Source organism: Lontra canadensis, unplaced genomic scaffold, assembly GCF_010015895.1.
Source record: "Lontra canadensis isolate GAN:19392208 unplaced genomic scaffold, GSC_riverotter_1.0 scaffold11, whole genome shotgun sequence".
Classification (NCBI taxonomy): Eukaryota; Metazoa; Chordata; class Mammalia; order Carnivora; family Mustelidae; genus Lontra; species Lontra canadensis.
Window position 1 is genome coordinate 16970016 of NW_022631005.1, and position 21304 is coordinate 16991319.

General features: G+C 36.7%; 1 protein-coding gene across 1 annotated transcript in view; it reads right to left on the reverse strand.

Moving 5' to 3' along the window:
- The window catches only part of ARHGAP15 (Rho GTPase activating protein 15), a 597249-nt gene extending 577706 nt beyond the window's left edge, over positions 1–19543 (reverse strand). Inside the window, exon 1 of the mRNA XM_032856130.1 lies at positions 19413–19543. The gene's annotated coding sequence lies outside the window, so the exon portion shown is untranslated. The remainder of the gene's footprint in view (positions 1–19412) is intronic.
- Between the last annotated feature and the right edge of the window lie 1761 nt (positions 19544–21304).

Sequence of the window (21304 nt, forward strand, 5' to 3'; positions counted from 1 at the left end):
TTTCCAGAATGTGTGGGAAGTGCTATTTCTCCAGGTCTGCTAAGGAGTTCAAGGAAACTCCACAGACAAATACTACTTCTGTGAGAAATTCATTTCTATCCCCTGGAAAGATTTTATGTTGATCTGTGGTAGAGCACGGTCTGTTTGTTCCCCTGTGGAAATGACTTATGGCCGTGGTAGCTCCAGTAATGTGTGGCACAACCTTTATGCTACACTTTCCTGACAGGTCAGTAATTAACTTGCATCGCAATTGTTTGTCGTTTCCACCACAGCAGCCATTTACTAAAATAACATTTTAATTTCAGTTTCCTTCCAGTTCACTTTCTTTTTCTTTTTTCCCTGTGGCTTCTACATCTCTATTAAGTCTAATTTCCCCAGACCACTTCCATACGCGGAGAGAGTGCAATAAAACTCAGTTTCAAAAATGTCAAATATAATGAGAAAAGAACATCATAGTAAAGGAATGTGACCATAGCCACCCCACTGGGTAACATTGTCTTTGACTGGGCAGGTGTTATATATAGGAAATGTGGTAATAAGGCTTTGCATTTATTTAACTTAATCAGGGAATCAGGGTGATATTCTGCATTTACTGACAAAATCTGGCAAGTCAGCTGCATGGATAACTAATACAGTTATTGTCATTACCCGTGGGCATTCAAATGGTGAAAATGACAAGTAAAATACATTTTTTTTTAAGTAGAATAAGTCCCAGACAAAATTGTGTGACAGGCAACTTTGATTTTTTTTTAGATCATGGTATCTTGTTGCCATCTCTCATCCCCTGGGGACCTTAGCCTTCTAGTCTCTGTCTTATTGGAAGCAAAGCAACCGATATACATTTCAAGTATTTATGGAGACTTTACCTAAAAAATAGACTTTTTAGGTCCTGCATTTTCTACAACAATTATTGAAAATCCCAGGCACAGATATAAGCACGTTTGCCTACCATGGATTCTGGTTAAGAGTGCAATGGAGGATGGGACTGAGGAAAATCTTAAGGCGAAGGTGACATTTGACCTTGATGTTGTATAAAAATAAGATCCAAAAGGCAGAGAAGGGATATCAAGGGCAAAACAGACTGAGATCACCAGATTTAAGGAAAACAGGAGTGAACATCTATCTACAACAAATGGTGGCAGAGGGGAGACGGGAAAGTGAGGGAAAGATAGTCATTAGGGCTAGGTGAGGAGAATCTTGCCATTTCTAGTAAAGAATCTGGCTGTTGTCTTATAGAGCCCGGGAACCTCTGATGATCTGTTTCAGGCATAATGCCCTCCCAAAGGATTTGGTGAAGAGACCCCCAGAGAAATGGATCCCCAGCCAATGCAGAATGGTAGCATTCTCATGGGATGCTTCTTGATGAACTTCAAATCAGGATAAATAGTATAGCATCTATTTGTAAACACTGATCTTATGATAAGAGCACCCAAGAAGTGATCTGGGAAAAAAATACTCCAGAACTTCAGGGGCCTCCTTTTGAACCTTCAGGTGCATTTTTTTTTTTTTTAAGATTTTATTTATTTACTTGACAGAGAGAGATCACAAGTAGACAGAGAGACAGGCAGAGAGAGAGAGAGGGAAGCAGGCTCCCCGCTGAGCAGAGAGCCCGATGCGGGACTCGATCCCAGAACCCTGGGATCATGACCTGAGCCGAAGGCAGCGGCTTAACCCACTGAGCCACCCAGGCGCCCCTCCAGGTGCATGTTTAATGCTTCCGGTCACCAATTAAATGAAGAGAGAGGTGGAAACTTCATAGGAAGGACACAATGAAGCACTTAAGGAAGAGATATCAAAGGGTACAATTCTATTACTAAGGACAAAGAAGAAAAATGAAGTGAAGATTAGTAGAACTGCTTCTGAATTTCCCTCCAGTGATCAGGTAAGTAGTACAAAATTGAAAAGCAAATAGGAACAAAATGCCTGTGCTATTGTAATTATGTTTAGGCAGCATAAGAAATTTTATGAAATGGCAATCTCCTGATACACAGGAGAACCATAAGGGGCATAAGTAATGCAATCCTCCCTCTGTTTCCTCTGTCAGTTTTGACCTAATCTAGCAAGAAATGCTGAGCCATTTTCCGCCTCTTGTGTACAAGTATCAATTAAGGGAAAACAGGGTGACTATCTTAGGGCACTGGATGATGAAATGTCACTTAAGGAGAAAACATTGGCTGCAGAACAAGTTGCTCAGCAGCCACAGTATGAGGAAACACTGACAAAACAAGGAGTCTCAGAAACTTTCTGGGACAGGGCCGGTTCTCTGATCTTTGTTGGAGGAGTACCAATGGCAAAAAGTACATTTCAACCTGTGATTGCTCGTTTCCTGGGATTTCATGTTCCATAGCATTTGCTTCCTAAAGGATGTGACTCAGTTGTAAAGCCCTTTCATCAAGCGGATTAAATCTAATCACGTACTGATTGTATTACACTGGGATCCCTCTAGCTCTATCTTGGCCAGCCCAGGTTAAAATATGGAGAAGCTGCGTATTGTATAATTAGTGTTTGACAGTAATTAACAGGAGTCAGTAATTGACAGTAGTCAAATATGGCTGACATTTGTTTTATTTAGCAAATTTGTTACTGTATCCGATTAGTCTTTCCCTAATGCTCCTGTCTTCAAAGTCTGAATTGATTGGATTGGATTTCAGTGCCAAGAAGACACGTCTGAAAATGGGACAGTAATGTCATTGTCCACTGTTGTGACAATGACACCATTAAAATAAAATATTTCAGTAAATTTCTTTTAATGCATTTAAAAATTAGTTTCTTGCTCAGTAATGTATGCATAAAATACATTTTAAATAGTTTGTGTGTGTGCCTATGCTTGTGTACAAAGCACAACGAATTGTCACAAACTGAACACACTCGTGTAACCACACCCAAACTGAGAAACTCGACAGTGTTAGCATTCCAGACACCCCTAAAGCCCCCTTCCAGTCACACTCTCCACCCACCCCACTAAAAATAACCATTATTCTGTCTTCTTAGTTTTTCCTATTTTTAAAATTAATCTAAATGGAAAACCTAGAGTATGTATTTTTTATTGATGAGTTTATTTCACTCAAACATTTATTTGTGTGGCTGATTGCTATGTAATATGCTTATGTGAAGTGCTTATAAAAAACTTTTGTTAGTTCTTCTTTTAGGTTCTTTGTCCTTTCTGATTTGTAGAAGTTATTTTCATATTCTGGATACAAGCCGTTTTTAAATACATATGTGGCAATAATGATCTTTTCTCACTTGTGGGTTACTTTTTACTCTCTTAATAGAATATTTTCATCAATAGACATTCTTAATTTTAATATTGTCCAATTTATCATTTATTTCCTTTTAAGATGAGTGATTTTCTTTTGTCCTCTTAAGAAATCCTTGCTTGATCCAAGACCACAAAGACTATTCCTGTATTTTCCTCTAAAAAGATTTGTTTCAACTTTTATTTTTAGAAACATGATTCTTGTGGAAATAATTCCTGTGTTTACTGTAAGATAGGGTATCTTTCTATAGAGATAATTCATAAATATTTCATATGCATATATGAAATATATATAGATACATGTATTTCCTCTAATTGGAAAGACCAGCCATCTCTCATGGTTTATTTATTTTTTTTTAATTAATTTATTTATTTGACACAGAGAGAGAGAGATCACAAGTAGGCAGAGAGGCAGGCAGAGAGGGGGGGAGGGAAGCAGGCTTCCTGCTGAGCAGAGAGCCCGATGTGGGGCTTGATCCCAGGACCCTGGGATCATGACCTGAGCTGAAGGCAGAGGCTTTAACCCACTGAGCCACCCAGGCGCCCCTCTCATGGTTTATTGAGGTGAGAAAGGACCAAGATCTGGCTCTTCATTGGAAGTAAACAGATACTGGAGAGCTCTCCTATCCACAAATGTTGACAAGAGACGCAGTTGTGTCCAATAATCACATATATCAAGAAACACTGGCAATTGGGGTTCAAGCTGAATAGAAAGATCTACCCGAAGGTAGGAAAAAACAACCACTGGTAATCTGAGAAGGGCAGGACTCAGAAGTTCAGATTTGCAGACTGTTATCAACGAGGAGGTTCGTTATTAAGTGTCAGAGGTCTGATTACTGGATATTTGTTCAGACCTATCTCAATTATCCAGAAGGAAGACTGGCAGTAGAGATATTCTTTTATATAAAGGAAAAACCCTACCAAGAGGATGAGGCCATGAATGACCATGTTACCAGCAGAAGAAGCTGTGGTTGAAGATGAAACAAATGTCTAATGAGGAAGGGCATGACTTGCTGAAGGACTGGGACTCATAAATAAGGGGAAACGCACCCCACGTACGCATCACAAGTGCAGACCAATGCCATGATCGCTTGTTATAAATTTAACATTGAACTCACCAAACTCCTTTCCACTGGAATTAGCTAAAGACTATCTGCATTAAGCTAAGATTTCTCCCAGGAGTTAGGGTCAGAAAGAACTTCAGTCGAAAAGGAACAAATGGCTTTCTAGTGAGGAGTAATAAAGCTATTGAGCCGTGATTCTCAAGCGTCAATATGAGAAGCTTCATAAACACGCAGATTTTACTGCACAATCCAAAGACTCCCGTCCAGCAACACCAAAGAGGAGCCTGAGAAACTACATGTTTGCCCTTCACCCCAGTGACTGAGATGCACACTGAACTGTGCTGACAAACAAGTCTCTAGAATTACATAAAGCTCTTCTTTTTTCATTTTGTATCTGTGTTGTTCTAAAATTATGACTAATTAATACAGTATCTTCTTATTTTTAAACCCCATTGTTACTCAGGTCATATTTGCAAATATTGTTGTTTTAAGTTTTCTGGAAACGCATTTCACTTTGGAATTTGTTGGTGGTTGGGGAAGTGGTATTGATCATAGTTGGGAAAAGTGAGAAGAGAAGTGACTACATGGCTGAGTAGGTAGATACTGAAAAATGAATTCTTTTATATAAAGGGAAAACCCAATAGGATCATACTACAAGCAATCTGGGTCTATTGTGTGTTTCAGCATGAGTGCTTTTTTTTTTTTTATGTTTATATCATGAACTTGGTAAGTGTGAGTAAAACAATATCAATTTAAACCTTTGGAAAACATTTCTCTTGCTTATAAAACCTCAAAGGATGTTTGGTGTGAGAACAAACAAATTCCACAAAATTTTGTTGTTTTCATTCAAACTTAATCTGAAATCTTTGGGCAGTGAGGCTTCCTTTCATGAAGCCAAGAATATCAAAATGGCAAAAAATATTTACTAGTTCACAGTATTTAAATTGAAAGTTTTTGATTGAGTTTTTAAATTCTTGCCTTTGAATATCCTTCAATATGCCAAGTGTATTTATTTTGCAAAATGTATCTTTTCCTTTCTAGGCTGAAAAGACTCTTTTGATGCCTTAATTTCTTGAAGAACTTCAGGTGCATTACCAGGAATCGCCACCCAGGAGTTATTAGGGGCTGAAGCCCCGATTTAAACAAGGGGTGTTTCTCTATCCTCAAAGTGGAATTCAGGGACCTCACCCCAGGAGGGAAAAGTGGGAGGAGATGGTTAGATACGTTATCTATCCATCTAGGTTCCAGTTAAGTGAGTGTTATTATAATTTGAGGTAGTATAACCAAATATCTATCTTAATTTAGGCTCCTCAGCAAAATACAGAATCTGGACTTGGCCGCATTGAAGTCAAAAGGAAATGCATAAAATTCTGGAATTTTAAAATGGCTATCAGGATCACCTATTTTATTTAAAAATCATTTAACAGTAATTTTTATTTTCCTTCTGTCCTCCCTTTATTCGCTTACATTCTTTGTCTTATCTACTTCTGAGGCTTAGTGATGCCGATCTATTCACAACTTGTATGACAAAATGGGTTACACAATCACACCCATCCCACATTTCCTCATCTAGCACGCTGTGAATTTCACCTGTGTGTGTGTGTGCATGTGAGTGTGTGCATGTGTTTAAACTGCCTTTGGCTCAGGTCATGTTTAGATTATCTTCACCACCTAACATATATACATATATATACATATATATACATCCCTTCAATCTCCCCTAAAACAATGCACCTGTGCAAGTGTCCATGTTCTGGTCCATATCTTATATCACATGACTTTGAAAATACCAGGCAAATTAAGGATGACTCTACTTGTTATTACTTAGAAAAGTTAACTTTTGGAGCCATCTTGTAATGATTAAAAAATGCCTTGAGGAGGGGTGCCTGGGTGGCTCAGTGGGTTAAAGCCTCTGCCTTCGGCTCAGGTCATGATCCCAGGGTCCTGGGATTGAGACCTGCACTGGGCTTTCTGCTCAGCAGGGAGCCTGCTTCCCGCTCTCTCTCTGCCTGTCTCTCTGCCTACTTGTGATTTGTCTCTGTCAAATAAATAAATAAAATCTTTTTTTAAAAAAATGCCTTGAGGAACATTAGCAATAGAACAACATCAGTTCTTTCAAGTTAGGAAAAGGAACCCACTCACGGAGTTAGACAAACGAAACAAGGGCCTCAATGAAAAGTCTATACAAAAATGGATTTTTTTTGGTAGACTAATCAAATGTGTTGGTGAGTCTCTGAACCTTTATTAAGACTTATTCTGTATATGGAAGTTATCTGGAGGAGTCTAGTTCTTTCTAATCATGACACTCTGCTCTTGCTTTCTTAGGAGTAGCTATAAATTCAAGAAGAGGTGGAAAACTGGCAGACCGCCAACCAAATTCAACCCACAGACATATGTTGTTGGGCCTGAACAATGTTTTAGAATGTTTTGAATCAGTTTCCAATCAAAAAATGAGGATTTGTATTTTAAAAAAAGAGAAACATGTGCAGATCTGTGTGTCCTCCCTTGAAAAATCAGAAGACATAGAAAACTGGTCAAGGATGTATGGTAACAGTCAGCTGGCTGCAAGGGGGAGGGGCAGCTTCTACATCCTGTAAACAGGGCAAGTTCTCTCGGATACAGCAGTTTCTGCTGCAGGTTAAATCAGTATAATTTTCTATATCTCATTTTTCCACCCACGCTGGTGGGATTAGAAATGGAGAATGAAAACAAGAGACTGTACCTGTACCACTGGTTTAGAAAGAGGTTCCTCAGAGATTAGTATTATTTCATCTATTTGTATAACTTTTTCAGCATGATCTCACATTATCAGGAGTCGGGTACTATGCTGTGCTCTTTGCTACTGCCAAGCAAGCTGCCCTTTTCTCCCCTCCCTGTTCTCACCTCCTTTATTGCTCCTACTACATTTTAGCAGATAATTATACCCTGACTTCTATTATGCTCTGTTCTCTATTTGAGTTATGTGTTTCTTCTGACCAAACTGGCTGTGAGTTCTTTAAAATCAGACACTGTATTTGTCAGCATGGCTCTGTACTATACAGAGAACATTACAGCCACCTGGTGTCTGCCTGAAATCCCCCAGTACCATGAACATTTCCAACAAGTTCAGGTTGGCCACCATGTTAGAATGGTTGTGATATCCAGTCCCAAGTGTCACTGGATTCTTTTTTTTCCTTCCTACTTCTCCACATCAAAATATACCACACGGACCTAGGATACAGTGCACCACAGTCAGGGGAAGTCAGAACAATTACTGCATGTCGCCCCTCACCTTCCCAGCCTCAAATCATCCTCTCCACCCACCTGCCACACTGACCAGTCTACAGTCTTCCTTTCAAGCTGATTTCTCACTCTGAAACTATGGCCCACTTAGTAATCCCCCTTCTTAAAGCTACACTTCTACCCCAAAGCCTTCTGGTCTATGATATAGAGCCAGTTCTCCAAGGACAGCACCACTGTCACTGGGCATTTGGTCCATCCCTTCAAACTGTCACACTGCTCTCATTAACCCAATATGCTGACACTGACTGCTTTCAGAATTAGGACTGAGATCCACGAAGTCATTCAACCTCCACACGTAGTATCCTAAGCAGGATTCCCCAAGGAAAAAAACAAAACACTTCTAACTCTTCTCTAACTGGGTCAGCAACCTAGACTCTGGACCTTCCAAATTTCTTTCTTATTTTTCCTTTACTCAGAATCACTTTACTAAGACCCCAGCATATCCGCCTCATGAACCATTTATGTCACCACCTTGCCACTCTAGGAAAAATCATATATAAACTAAAAATGCATGAGGAGAATTCTACTTTTTGTCTCTCTCCTTATCTGTAGTTTTTCTGTGCTTCACTTTCATTTCAAGTTCAAGAGTCAATGGTTCTCTATCACTTTTGAAATTGTGCTGTGTGTGGACACCTGGGTGGCTCAGTTGATTAAACAGCTGCCTTTGGCTCAGGTCATGATCCCAAGACCCTGGGAGAGAGTCTGCTTCTCTCTCTGCCTGCTGCTCCCTCTGCTTGTGCTCCCTGTCTCTCTCTCTGACAAATAAGTAAGTACAATATTTAAAAAATAAAAAAATAAATAAATTAAATTAAATAAATAAACTGCTCTGTGTGGGCAACCCTCTCAGGTCCCTTCTCTTTAGGAGCTTGGTACTACTGCCCAATAAACTTTGCTTTGATGCCTGAATAAATACTAAATAAATAAATAAATAAATAAATAAATAAATTGCTCTGTGTGATGGATTAATTCTTCAAAACTAAAGGGTATCTTCAGTGAGGACACATCTTGAACTGTTTGAAGGAAAATTTCCATATCAATCAAAAATTTGTAAATAAACAAGAAAAGAGCCTTCTTTCTCCTCCTCCACATGGCCATACTATATTCCCCCATGCAGCTGTATTGAGGAAATGAAACTAATCGCAAGAAATTGCTCTTGATGGGTTTCATAATGTTATCATAATACTCAGAATTGAAATAAACCAGAATTATGCTGCCATGATTTTTTATCATAATGAAGGAAAAATATGGTCATCATTTGATTCTAGGCAACCTGATAAAACAGTTACTACTACAGCTACTAATCACACTACATTTAACCTTTTTTAAAGCAATGATTTTCTGCTACAAACTAGGCAAAGTTCTTTACACATGTTATTTTCTTTTTTATCTCATGAGGGAACTCCCCATTTTATAGATGAGGGAACTCAGTCTTGAAGAGATTAAGTAACTCGCACAAAATACCATGGATTGTATCTAGCAAGTGGTGGAGCCCAGAGATCTCAGACAGGCATCAAATGCCAGGTTGTGGGAGCACTCATTCTCTTCTCTCCATCCAATCAATTGACCAGATTCTGTTCCAGAACTTTTTTTTTTAATCCCTTACAGTGATAATAAGGTATTTAGAGCACAGGCTCAGAAACCAGAAAACACTTAGGAAAAATATGTTCTTGACATGTCCTGAAACAATTCAATTTTTCTATATTTCATTGTCTTCTTCTATTAAATCTATGAAAATCTCCTGCTTTTCTTACTAGCTTGCTGAATGATCACATAAAATAATGTATATAAAACCACTTTTAAAACTCTAAATAGAATATGAATATATTAACTTGAACCCAACAATCACCCTGAAGACATAAAGTGAATCTGAAATAGGCAAAGTAAAGGAGTAAGAGAAACAGGAGTATGAAAGCAAGTAAGACCCCTTTGGCTGTAGTCTAGACAAGACTTAATGGATGACCAAATTAATAACTGTGACAATCAATGAAATGGAGAGAAGGAAATGGATGCCCCTAAAACCTGGCAACTGATTGGATGTGTATGGAATAAGCAGCGTACAGGGGTCCACAGAGATTCCAAGCTTACTTGTTTAGGTAATTTCAGAAATAGGGACATCTTAACTCAAGTTAGCAGGAGAAAGAGAAGGATTCTGTAGGGAGATTAGGGGCTAACTTGCGACATTTTCAGTTTGAAGTGCTGTTGGGATTTCATGGAATGGCATCAAGGGTTAACTAAAAATGAGGAATAGCATTGGGAGAAAGGCCAAGGGCAGAGATAGAACTTTAAGGACTATCTTTGAGGAATTTTATTTGTTTATTTATTTATTCATTCATTCAATTTCAAGCCAGGTAACGGGAAACTATTTAAATGTTCTGGCAACCACATTATAGGAGAAAAATGAAGTGGATGACATTAACTTTAATAATATATTTTATTTAATTCAATATGTTAAAATTTTATAATTTCAACATATAATCAATGTAAAAATGTTACCATTCTTTTTATTTGTACTGAGTTTTTAAAATATGGTTATTTTACACTCAGTTTAGACAAGGCATATGTCAAATACTGAATACCCTTTCGTAGCTAGTTGCTTTCATAATCAGCTTCAAGATCTAAGAAAGTATTCGGGGGATTTGCAGGCTGAGGAGGGACATAGGTCTACAGGAAAAAGAAAAGAGAAATAGAAAAGGCACCTGCAACGTGACAGAAGCAGAGGCAAAAAATGTTTTCTTCCTCACATGTTGTATAACATCTTTACAGAAGGCAATATACGCAGCAAACAAGAAACAGGTTTTCCACAGATGGTATCGTTTTAGACAGCAAACAAAACAGGATCGTTTCAGACCTTAGGGCCTCACGAATGAAGTCCAGCATGGCTTAACTCCTGACAATCAGCTTAGAAATTGGTAGCATGGCATAACAGATTTTTGTCTTCTCGTGGATTTAACTCAAATATGCCTCTAAATCATGACATACTCTACCACACTGCCTTGTAAATTTGGGCACTTAGTCACTTACCTTTAACTTCCTTATCTTTAAAATGGACGTACTAACTTCTTTACATGATTTTTGTGGCTATCAGATACTATTAGGTAGGCAAAACATCTAATATATAACATGCATTATACATACTATCATAATCATAGCTATGATGATCATTGTTTACAATGCCACTCTAATGTATATTGATGAATGTCTCACGCTACTGTAAGCATCTTGAGAATGAGAAAATATTGTCTATATTTTGTAACACCATAGTACCTAACACAGTGTTGGAGACACCACTGGGGTAATCAACAGTCATTTTTCTCCTGTATTCCACTTAAGACAACCAAAAAAAAAATATTTTTAAGTAAAAATAAAAAATAAATTATATATAAAATGTAACATAGAAGTGATTCTTGTATTGATTAAATGTCTTTTTTTTCCTGAAATGAATAGGTAAGATTATATGGAAACTCAGATTACTTGATTTTCTACTGCCTTTAGCAGAAAGATCAATTGCTCAGGGGCACTGGGGTGGCTCAGATGGTTAAGTATCCACCTTCAGCTCAAGTCATGCTCTCCAGGTCCTGGGATCCAGCCCCACAGTATGTGGTGAGGTGGGTGAGGAAAGGGGGGGTGGGGGGTGGGGTCCAGCTCAGCAGGGAGTCTGTTTCTCCCTTTCTCTCTGCTTTTCCCCCTGTTTGTGTGTGATCTCTCTCTTCCTCTCTCTAATGAATAAATAAAACCCTAAAAAAAAAAAAAGAGTTCCATTGCTCTGACAGTAGTCTTTACATTATAATATAAAACTAATGCAGAAAGATAAATTAGCAGACACAAAATTTCCCCTTGACTCAGCACCCAATTTCCTGAGTATTCAACCTTTCAGAGCTCTTTTAAGTAGATATCTCATTTGAGTCTAAGTTCAGCATTACACCAGTAGAGACTAGAACAAAAAGTTCTTTCTGTGTTTAAGAAATTAATTTACAGTAAACATAAAATTAATGGTTTTAGTGAAATAGTTTAAAATTTAAATGCTTGAAGATGCCATCAGTTTATGGCAGTATGTTTTCAGATGGTGGATCATTCATTTCTTCTGGGTTTCAGAAAGGAACTATAGTATATAATGAATTCAGTCTTCCAATCCAACCTTTCATCACTGCAAGGTTACTCAGAACATACCCATCATTTGTCATTTGTTTGAACTAGCTTCTCTTTCTAGCTTCTCTTTTCCTAAATTTATCCTATTTTTTTTCTTCAGACCCAGAAGTCATAAATCTCCAGAAAGCCTTTTTTGACTCTATAGTCCAGAGTCAACTTTCATATCATTTATTTTTTTCACTAATCAAATATTCATTGAGTGTTTATCATCTGCCTACCATGTTCTACTTTCTAGATGTTCAATGGCAAATAAACAGACAAGGTCAATATGCTCATAGACGATTCAGTTTAAGTTGAAAATAGTCACTAAGCAAGTAGACAAAAAATAATAATAATAATTCCCTATATCCAAAATGCTATTTAGAAAAATGAAAGTAAAGTAATGAGAAAGAGAGAGCCCTGCAAGTCATGAAAGGAGATTGAATTAATTTGAAATAAAATAGAAAGTCATTTAGAATTTTTTTTTTTTTAACTGGGGAAGTTGTAGGATTTAAGTCTTAAGAAGGTCACTCTGGCTATTTCTTAGGAAATAAGTATGGTATGAAATGTAGAAGCAAGAAGATGAGTCAAGAAGATTCTGTAGTATCAGTGGTAGAAGTGGTAAAAGGTAACTGGATTTGGGATAATTCAGTTTATATTTTACCCCTTGCTTAATGTCTGATTCATTCCTCCTAAGAGAAAAGCTGTTAAAGAAAAGCCCAAGATATATAATCAACATTTATAAATACAAAAATATATGAATAAAGTAAACCAGTTCACATAAGTAATAAAAAATTATTTTTAAGTAAAAATAAAAAATAAATTATATATAAAATGTAACATAGAAATGATTCTTGTATTGATTAAATGTCTTTTTTTCCTGTATTATTTCCTCTGGCAATATTTTCAATGTTTGTGAGACTTACGGTATTCTCGCCCATGGAGTGTACTTAATAGTCAATGATACCACAGAAAAACATCTTTAGGGTCAAAAAAAAAAAACAAAAAAACAAATAAACCTGAGTGGAAGGTTCTGGAAGGTTCTAGAAGTTGCCACCTCTCCGACCTTCTTGAGGGCATTGAAACATGTGCAAACCAAAATTATTCCATATGTTTTATATGATTTCTCTCTCACTTAAAAGTAGAAAGTGAATTGATGAGTGTAGTTTTATCTAAAATTGTGATGTTACTACATGCCACAGATTGTATTCATTAAGGTAATTCACAGATAGATGAATGGCGGTGCCATTAACTGAGATGGGCGAAAATAGGGAAGAAGTAAGTTGGGTTGGGGCAAGCAGGGAATAAGTAAGAGGTTAGTTTTGAACATAATCATTTTGCTATCCCAATGAGACATTCAAGTGACAGTCAAGTGAAGATGATGAGTAGTTAGTTGTGTTTATAGTTATAATGCTAAGAAAAAGTTCTGATCTCAAGATACAACTAGAATACAGATCATATTTAAACTCATGGCATGGTAAGACATTTGCTTGGGAATAAACTTAGAAGACAAGAGCCAAGGCTAAAAAGATAGAAATCTGAAGACTAAGTGCAAGGCATTCCAATATTTAGAGTTGAATGATGAGGAAGATTTATCAAAGGAGACAGAGAAAGAGCATCCTGTTAGTTTGGTGAAAAACTGAAAGAATGAAATACCCAGGAGTCAAATGAAGGGAGAGGTTGAAGAGGGCAGGGATGTTCAATTGCATCAAATGCAGCTCACATAGTAGATAATATAAAGACATGCAAATGACCATTAGATTTGGCAAAATGAGTCTGAGACTCTGAGAACAAAATGTCCTATGGTATTTCCATCGCACTGCATTTATACATATAGATTTATGCTTAAATTCTTGTGTTTGTGCACTAAATTACCTAAAAAGTTTTCATTGGCTAGATGGCACATTGATTCTTTGTGTCCCCAATAATTTCTAGCACAACACAGTGTACTTAGAGTTCAAAACTATTTATGGAATTGAATTGAACTGGGCTGATGCCCACCAAAAGAAAAAATCAATTTTAAACCTGCAATAGCAGTATGTGTAATCGACAAGGTCCATTTTAAAAATAAGATTTTCTCCTTATTCTTTGGCATTCCATAAATATTCCCTCTCATCAGATGAGCTTTCCTACAATGTTAGAGGAGACTGGAACCATGAAGTATATATTTCCTCACTTTGCCTCCTCAATGCCTCTTTCTATCCCATCATCCACATGCACACGCATTAAAGTGCTCTCCCTTCAAGTTCAGGTTAACTTATCTGGTAACTTATCTACTTGAGCTCATGATCACATGCAACTGTCTTTAGTCTCTGAGATCTTGTCAGCTTTCTGGATATATTGCCTTTGTTTCATTTGTTTCCATTCCTTTTCTCTTCTCCTTCACTTCAACACTTATGTTTCATCCCTTTTCTAACTGCTAACTATTTCGAGACTTTAAAAAAGAGTATTTTACATAGGCTATGCCCAATTTCTTTCTTCTTGGACATCTCCCTCTAAGGCTTGAACTTCATTAATGCTTTTGGTCCTTAAAAAACTGAGAAAGGATACATTATTTTATTAAGAAAAATAAGTAGGTGCACCTGGGTGGCTGGGTTGGTTAAGTGTCCAACCCCTGGTTTTAGCTCATGATTGCAGGGTCCTGAGATCGAGCCAAGCCCAAGCCAAACATAGAGCTTGCTTGTCCCTCTCCCTCTACTCCTCCCTCTCACTTTCTTTCTCTCTCTCTCTCATAAATAAATAAAATCTTCTTAAAAAAGGAAGAAAAACAAGCATATCTTTAATCTTTTAAAAGCAAGCTCAATCTCAATCATAATAACAGAAATACCAATAAAACTACATTGAGATACAATTTTCTACCCATTAGCAAAACCTGAAAAGTTTGGCAACACAATCCATGGGAAAAGCTACAGAGCTTCTACCAGCATTCTAGATTATAAGCCAAGAGACAAATTATTTTGTCTCTTGGCTTATAAGTAAATAGTATCCCTGGAAGTTCATCCCAAGGATATATTTGAAAACACACACAATTTCATTAACACATTCATTACATTAGGAAAAACTGAAGACCCCCATGACTCTTTTAATAAAATCTGATACATCCACGCAGTGGAATACTAAGAGAGAGAAAAAATTGAACAGTTTCTCACTTTTACTATGGAAATATCTCTAAGATATTATTAAAAGAAAAAAAAGTGGAGAGGTGTGTATAATATGCTACCTTTAATATAATAAAGGACAATATATGCACTTACATTATATATAAGTATATGCAATTATGAAAGATTAAAAAAAACTATGAAAAGTGGTTCCCTATTGGATTAAGGGTGGGGGATAGAGGTATATAGAAATGGGAATGGAAGAAAGATTATTTTCTATAATTTTTATATTTAGCTTTTGATTTTGAACCTCTTGCCGCATCACCTATTCTTAAATTCAAAACAAAGAACAAAAATACGTCCATAAAATAAAAGAAAAATGATTATAACCACAGCCTGTCTAAGGACCTCAAGGCACCTGGAGAAGGGAACCAGCGCTTGACCTTACAGGAATATCTACCTTCTCTGACTGCAACCATTTCTGCAAACTGCCCTGAGGAGTATGCCACCAGCAGGGAGATCTATGCAAGAAGCAAATAAATCCGGATGCTGGCTAGCCCATCATCCAAATGAGGACTTCCAATTACGTATTTCCCCTGCTTAACAGTACTGTTGTTACTTACAGTCTTTCATCATAATCTGCTCAGCAGGTCTACTCTCTTAGAATTTCAAACGGTCTTTCTGGCCTTTTCTCCTACTACTGTATTTGTAGCTACCAAAACTAGTCAACTTATTTTTCCTTGGAAATTCTCTGACTTTTGTGTCTGGACATATCCCCTTTCTGTTCCCTGGAATGTTTCTCAAATCCCAAATCCTAGCTATCTCTGAAAACTACTACAAATCTTTCCTCCCAAACTGTCCTGATTTCTCTGATAGGATATAATCAAGTGATATAATGCCTGGAAATTCTCTAATTTATTGCCTGGCACATAACTGGAATACAAAATGTTTCATGAGTTTCTGAATCCTCATATGGTATTAGACAAATTTCATTTGTATTATAATAATTATTAATGTAACAATCATATTAGATTATAAACTCCTAGAAGAAAAATGTTGAGACGGGTATTCATCTATGAGGTAGCTCTTGAAAAATACTTTAAAATTCAGTTTAATTGAAACACTTGCTTCATTCAAACCTACCTTTAAACTGATACTGTATTTCTGTCTGATTATAAAGTTCAGAGAATTTGAATAAGCACTGTTTTTAAGTGTGAACATATGTGGCTGTGTAGTAGAGTTCTGTGGCTTTTACCTATAAGAAATAAAGTCACTTTTCTTCTGGGGAAAGCATTTTAGTTTCTGTGTAGAGGCACCTCCGTTCAGCAAAGAGTACATGTGTTGCAGGCTCAGGAGGCCCCTCCATGCTAGAGAAGACCTGTGACCCAATCCGGTCACTCATGGTGCTAGTGTCTTAGGGTCAATGATTAGCTCTATCATGGTCATGTGACAAAATTCAGTCCAATTAGATCTCAATCTGAGACCTTTACAGTGGTGATAGGGGAAAGCCAAATTTCTGCAACACATCTGAAAGGGTCAAATGTAAACCTAACACTTTCTAGTCAATTCTGTGAACTTCTGTCAGAGAGGGCTTATAGCACATTGGAAAAAAAAAAAAAAATCTGAGTAATGAAGAAAATACAACCTAATCAAAAATCCCGTGTGAGCTCCTAGATTCTACCATGCCCAACTTTGCTTTCCTTGGGTTTTAAAGTTATACAAATTAATGACTATCTCTATTGCCTAAACTAATTTCAACTCATTTTCCATCATTTGAAAAAACAAAAGGCATTTTGCCAACTCTAAACTGATATTTAGAATACTTGTAATTATAGTTTAAAGTCTAGCTCTATAAAATGTATTGTTCAGTGCAAAAAAAATATGCTTCTGGTACCCAAAGTTTTAAATTCAGAATATTAAATTATTTTAAAAATGCATATATATTAAACAATGGATTATTTAAGTATTTTCTAAGTGCATGTGAATATGAAAATAGTGTTAAGGCATAGTGCAATCAATTTTCATCCTCTACAAGAACAGTGTATATTTTATTCAGGAATATCTTAGAGGAATGAACACATCTCTGTGGACCCTTCATATAAGACACACTGTGTTTAAATACCTTAGCAGGACCAATGGTTAAAAAATGTCCACCCCCGCCCCCCAACTATTTGCTATGGTATCATTCTCTTCACCCGCTGAAGTCTTCAACATGTAGCTGTCCCTTTGGATTTGTCTACTGAGTGACCTTATTAAAATTATACCAGGGAGGGGAGGCCTGGCTAAGAAGTAAAAAGAAACAAAGCTCTGAGCATGGATTATTTTTATCAGATGCTCTAAGTGCTGGGAAATAGGATGAGTAAGTTTTAAGGACAACTGAAGTAGGATAGAAGGAGCCAAGTGGGGTCTGTCCTTCTAGGTACCAAGGCTGTGAGATTCTAAGTTAGGGACAGAGCAGGCTATTCCAAATCAAAGCATTCAAAAAGAATAAAGGAGGAATATCAATGAAAAAAATTCTCCTTTCTGAATTTTGCTGAATGCTGGCCCCAAGTGGAAAAGCATGATATACTTTTCATAAATCAGTTTTGAAATTACTTTCCAAATAAGATTCTCTGCATTGTTTCATTTCACCAAAATTTATTTATTCACTTAAAATGTGTAAAGGTATAATAACCTATAGTAATACCTCATTTGTACTTGACTCTCTTTAGGATTCGGTCTGTGTGTTCAAATGATAATGCATTACTTGTTTTTACAAACAATTCTGAGAATGTCTCAGTTTATATGTCCATCGGTGCTAATTGTTGCTCTTTATAAATCCATACTGAGCTACGTAATTCATTCTTAGTTTTACACATACTTCATAAGATATTTATATTTTAATTTGACAGTTTCTTCAAGAAACAATCATTTAACAAGGAATTTGGCTTTTAAAAATATGAAATGGTTTAAAAAACTGCAGTGGACATTTTTTCAGTGCCAAATGTTTATGTGGATAGTCACTCTTGGTAATGCATAAGTACTACATATGTTTATTCATGTGATGTTCTTTTATAATAAAATGAAAGCAATAACATATCAACCAAAACTATCTGAATTATACAGCTTCTGTAGATGCAAAGGTTCAGAACCACAATATTGAAGACAGATATAAATAATGCTTTCCATTGTGTGGAAATGTAACCAATTGAAAAACTAATCAGAATATCAAAGCAAATACATATTACAGGGTCTCCCTACACTCTAACAATAAAATATGTATTGAACACCAAGTCCTAATCTCTATTTTTTTGTGTGTATGTGAGCCTTTTAATAGTCAACAAGTAGCTAGCCTCAGTATTGACAACTGAAGAGGTCTTAAAATAGAGTGTACTAGTACGCCAAATAATTTCCTACTAAAGTGACCATATCAAAAAACATTTATATGTGTCTTTCAATAAAAGATAATACAAGAAAAGAATTGTTGCCACTTATCAACCCTGTAACCATTTTTTAATAACACAAAAAATCGGTGTTGTGGAGCCATCACTTCCCCCATTCAACAGCACAATAAAAATAATATTAGGGAAGAGTGGATCATATCTGGAGTTCTTATTAAAATTCTTTCAAAAATATACATTCAGATTTATTTTAGGTATTTGTCTCTGAGATTAGCAGTACTTTATATTTTTTGTTCCTATGTTATGGAACACAAAGACATTTTCTAAAAGCAAGAAGTTAATATTAAAGAAAAGTTCTCATTGCTTTGTGGTTAACTAATCTTTTTCATTTCTAAGGTTATTATTTTGGAAAATCTCAAAGAAGGAAAATTATATAATTATATAAATACCAAAAATGTAGCTCTAATTTGCCCCATCTCCCAAAAGTAACCTTCGATAAAGTCAGCTATGTCTTTTTTATTTAACAGAGTTTTGCTTATGAAATAGAAATTTGCCCTCCTTTCACCCTATATCTTAAATACAATTTAAGAAAAAAATTAAAATATTCAAGTGTCATAACAGAGAGCTTTCTTTTGCATTTTAAAACTTTCCTCCCTTTTAATAGCTCTTTAATAAACTACACATTTACTAAACTACACTTTTTCAAGGGTTTCTAATGTTAACATAATACAACACTTTATAGTAGCTCTTACACATTGCAATTCAGATATTGTTTCTTATTATTACAAAGTGCCTTTTTATCTTTCATTATCTGGATTCTGAATAGTACACATATTTGTGAAAAGGTGCCACTTAAATAACAGTTTGTAAAACTACCAGTTAGAGATGTGAAGTTCCATATTTTCTCTAGTAGTTATTTTTGAAAGTACTTTCAAACTCAAACTATGCCTTAGTTTGTCTTTAACATTTTAGTATAAAATCTTAGCAAAGATCCTAGTGTAATATCTGTTAAGGGACTTTTGAATCTGACAGTTGCAAATATGAAAAGAATAATGTTTCTACATCTAAGGAAACAAACAGATGTTTTAATCACAGTTGAAACCACATTTCTGTAGGAATATTTGTATGTTCACACAAAAGCGTAGGACACCGCCAAACATTTTCAAGTTTAAATTTTCTGTTCAATACAAGGTTAAAATTTACTTACCTTTTCTCGGTGTTCACTTGTTATTGAAACTGCCATCAACTTCCAACTGTTAATGACTCTTTCAACAAAAACGGAAAACAGTAAAGTCAAGTCACATGTCGTAAGAGTAGGCCTACGTTGGATGCTGCTTAATTTCAGTACTGGAGGGAAAAAAAAAAGCAGGGGGTGGGGGTGAGCACAAAAACTTTAAAATAAAACCACTTCCTGCGTAGATACGGTTAACCACACACATCACATCATTACTCAATTTGAAGAAATTGCCTTGTATAGTCAAGAATATTGTTATTTTTCAATGTGCTTTTCAATTTTCAAACATTACTACATTTATATAGGTTTCATCAATTCTGATTTAATGGGGGAAAATGCGTGATTAAAAATATAGCAGGGGGAGGAGCAGGCGGGAAAGCACTCAGGGAACTTCCTCTTTCTCTGCCTTCTAGCAAGAACTCAAAACCTAAGTCTCTAAGGTCCTCTGTTGGTGTGGGCATGCCTACATACCATTGGGAAGCTCTGCTTGCTGACTTGGGAAGCCAAGAAGCCACTTGCAATTCACAGAGCGGACACTTCTCTCTCACTCATGGATGGACCGACTAAGAGGTGCTCCACTTCCTGAGTCTAAGGTCTTGGGAAGGTTGCTAATGAACTTGAGAGCTGGCAGCAGCCCAGGTCCCTGATGCCACCTGGAGGAAAGAAGGGTACTTATATAGCCCATGTTCTGATCCTTACTCTGGTGGTGGCTTTCACACTGGGGTGGCAGTTTCCTGAGCAGTCCTGAATCTGCTCACCAGATTTGCTCTAGCTGAATGATTTTTTCTGTGGCCTGATTTCAGAAGAAAAATAAAGGATGCAAAGGGTAACATTTTTTGGCAAGCTGCTATGTGCTCATCTGGTTCAGACTTTAGTCCAGGACATATTTTGGGTGGGGGGGAGCTCGCAAAAACAACAATGGCTTGTGTGTCTTTATTGAACCATGGAGTTCAAGAAATAAGCTCCTGGATGTCCAGGCTTGGCTGGTTTTGTGGGATTTGCGGGAGTTTCACAAAAGGAAAAGCTCCCCTTCCAAATATATGAGAAAGTTAAATCACAATCTCTTGTCATACAAACCAATTAGACTAGAAAACTGTGTAATAGCTCTCAGTGGTGTGGAATGGTTGGCACATATAAAGACAATCATTAAAAAAAATTTTTTTTTTGGTTTATATAGCCCAAGTGAAAGATGGCATGTCCCTTGCAAGTTAATCTACTTTCTCCAGGACTTTTCCTTTTCAAAATTATTTTTCAGATTGACCCAAGATCTATTGATTATCATTCTGGGATGCACCTTTTTAAGTGTGTACAGCCCTGAAGGTTTGTACTCAGTACTGTCCTTAATACTGAGGAAAAACTGGAAAGAACGTGACACTGAAAGTGAGGAAAACAGAATTCAAGCCTCAGTTCTGACACTCTATTTATTTAACCTTGGCCAAGCCACTTACGTTCAGATTCAGGTTATTTTTGACATAAGGGAACACACAAATGAAAACCATCTATCTGTCAGAATAAAAGCATTGGTCCCCAAAATTAGGGCCTTCCCAGTGAAATCTGAAAATGGCTTCCGTACACACGGAGGCCAAGGAGAGACCAAAGAGGCAACCCCTCCAGATTGGAAGGTTGGAGGTTTAATAAGCCAGGGAACTCACATACAAGGCTGGTCTTGGGCTGTCACAGGACAAGTAGTTCTCTGCACCAAAATCTCAAGTTTATATAGAGGCCTTACCTGGGTCCCTCTCATAAACCCTCCGGATCGTCTCATCAATGCATTGCTCTCTCAAAACTGTATCCTTGGGATGCCTGTGTGGCTCAGTGGGTTGAGGCCTCTGCCTTCGGCTCAGGTCGTTATCCCAGAGTCCTGA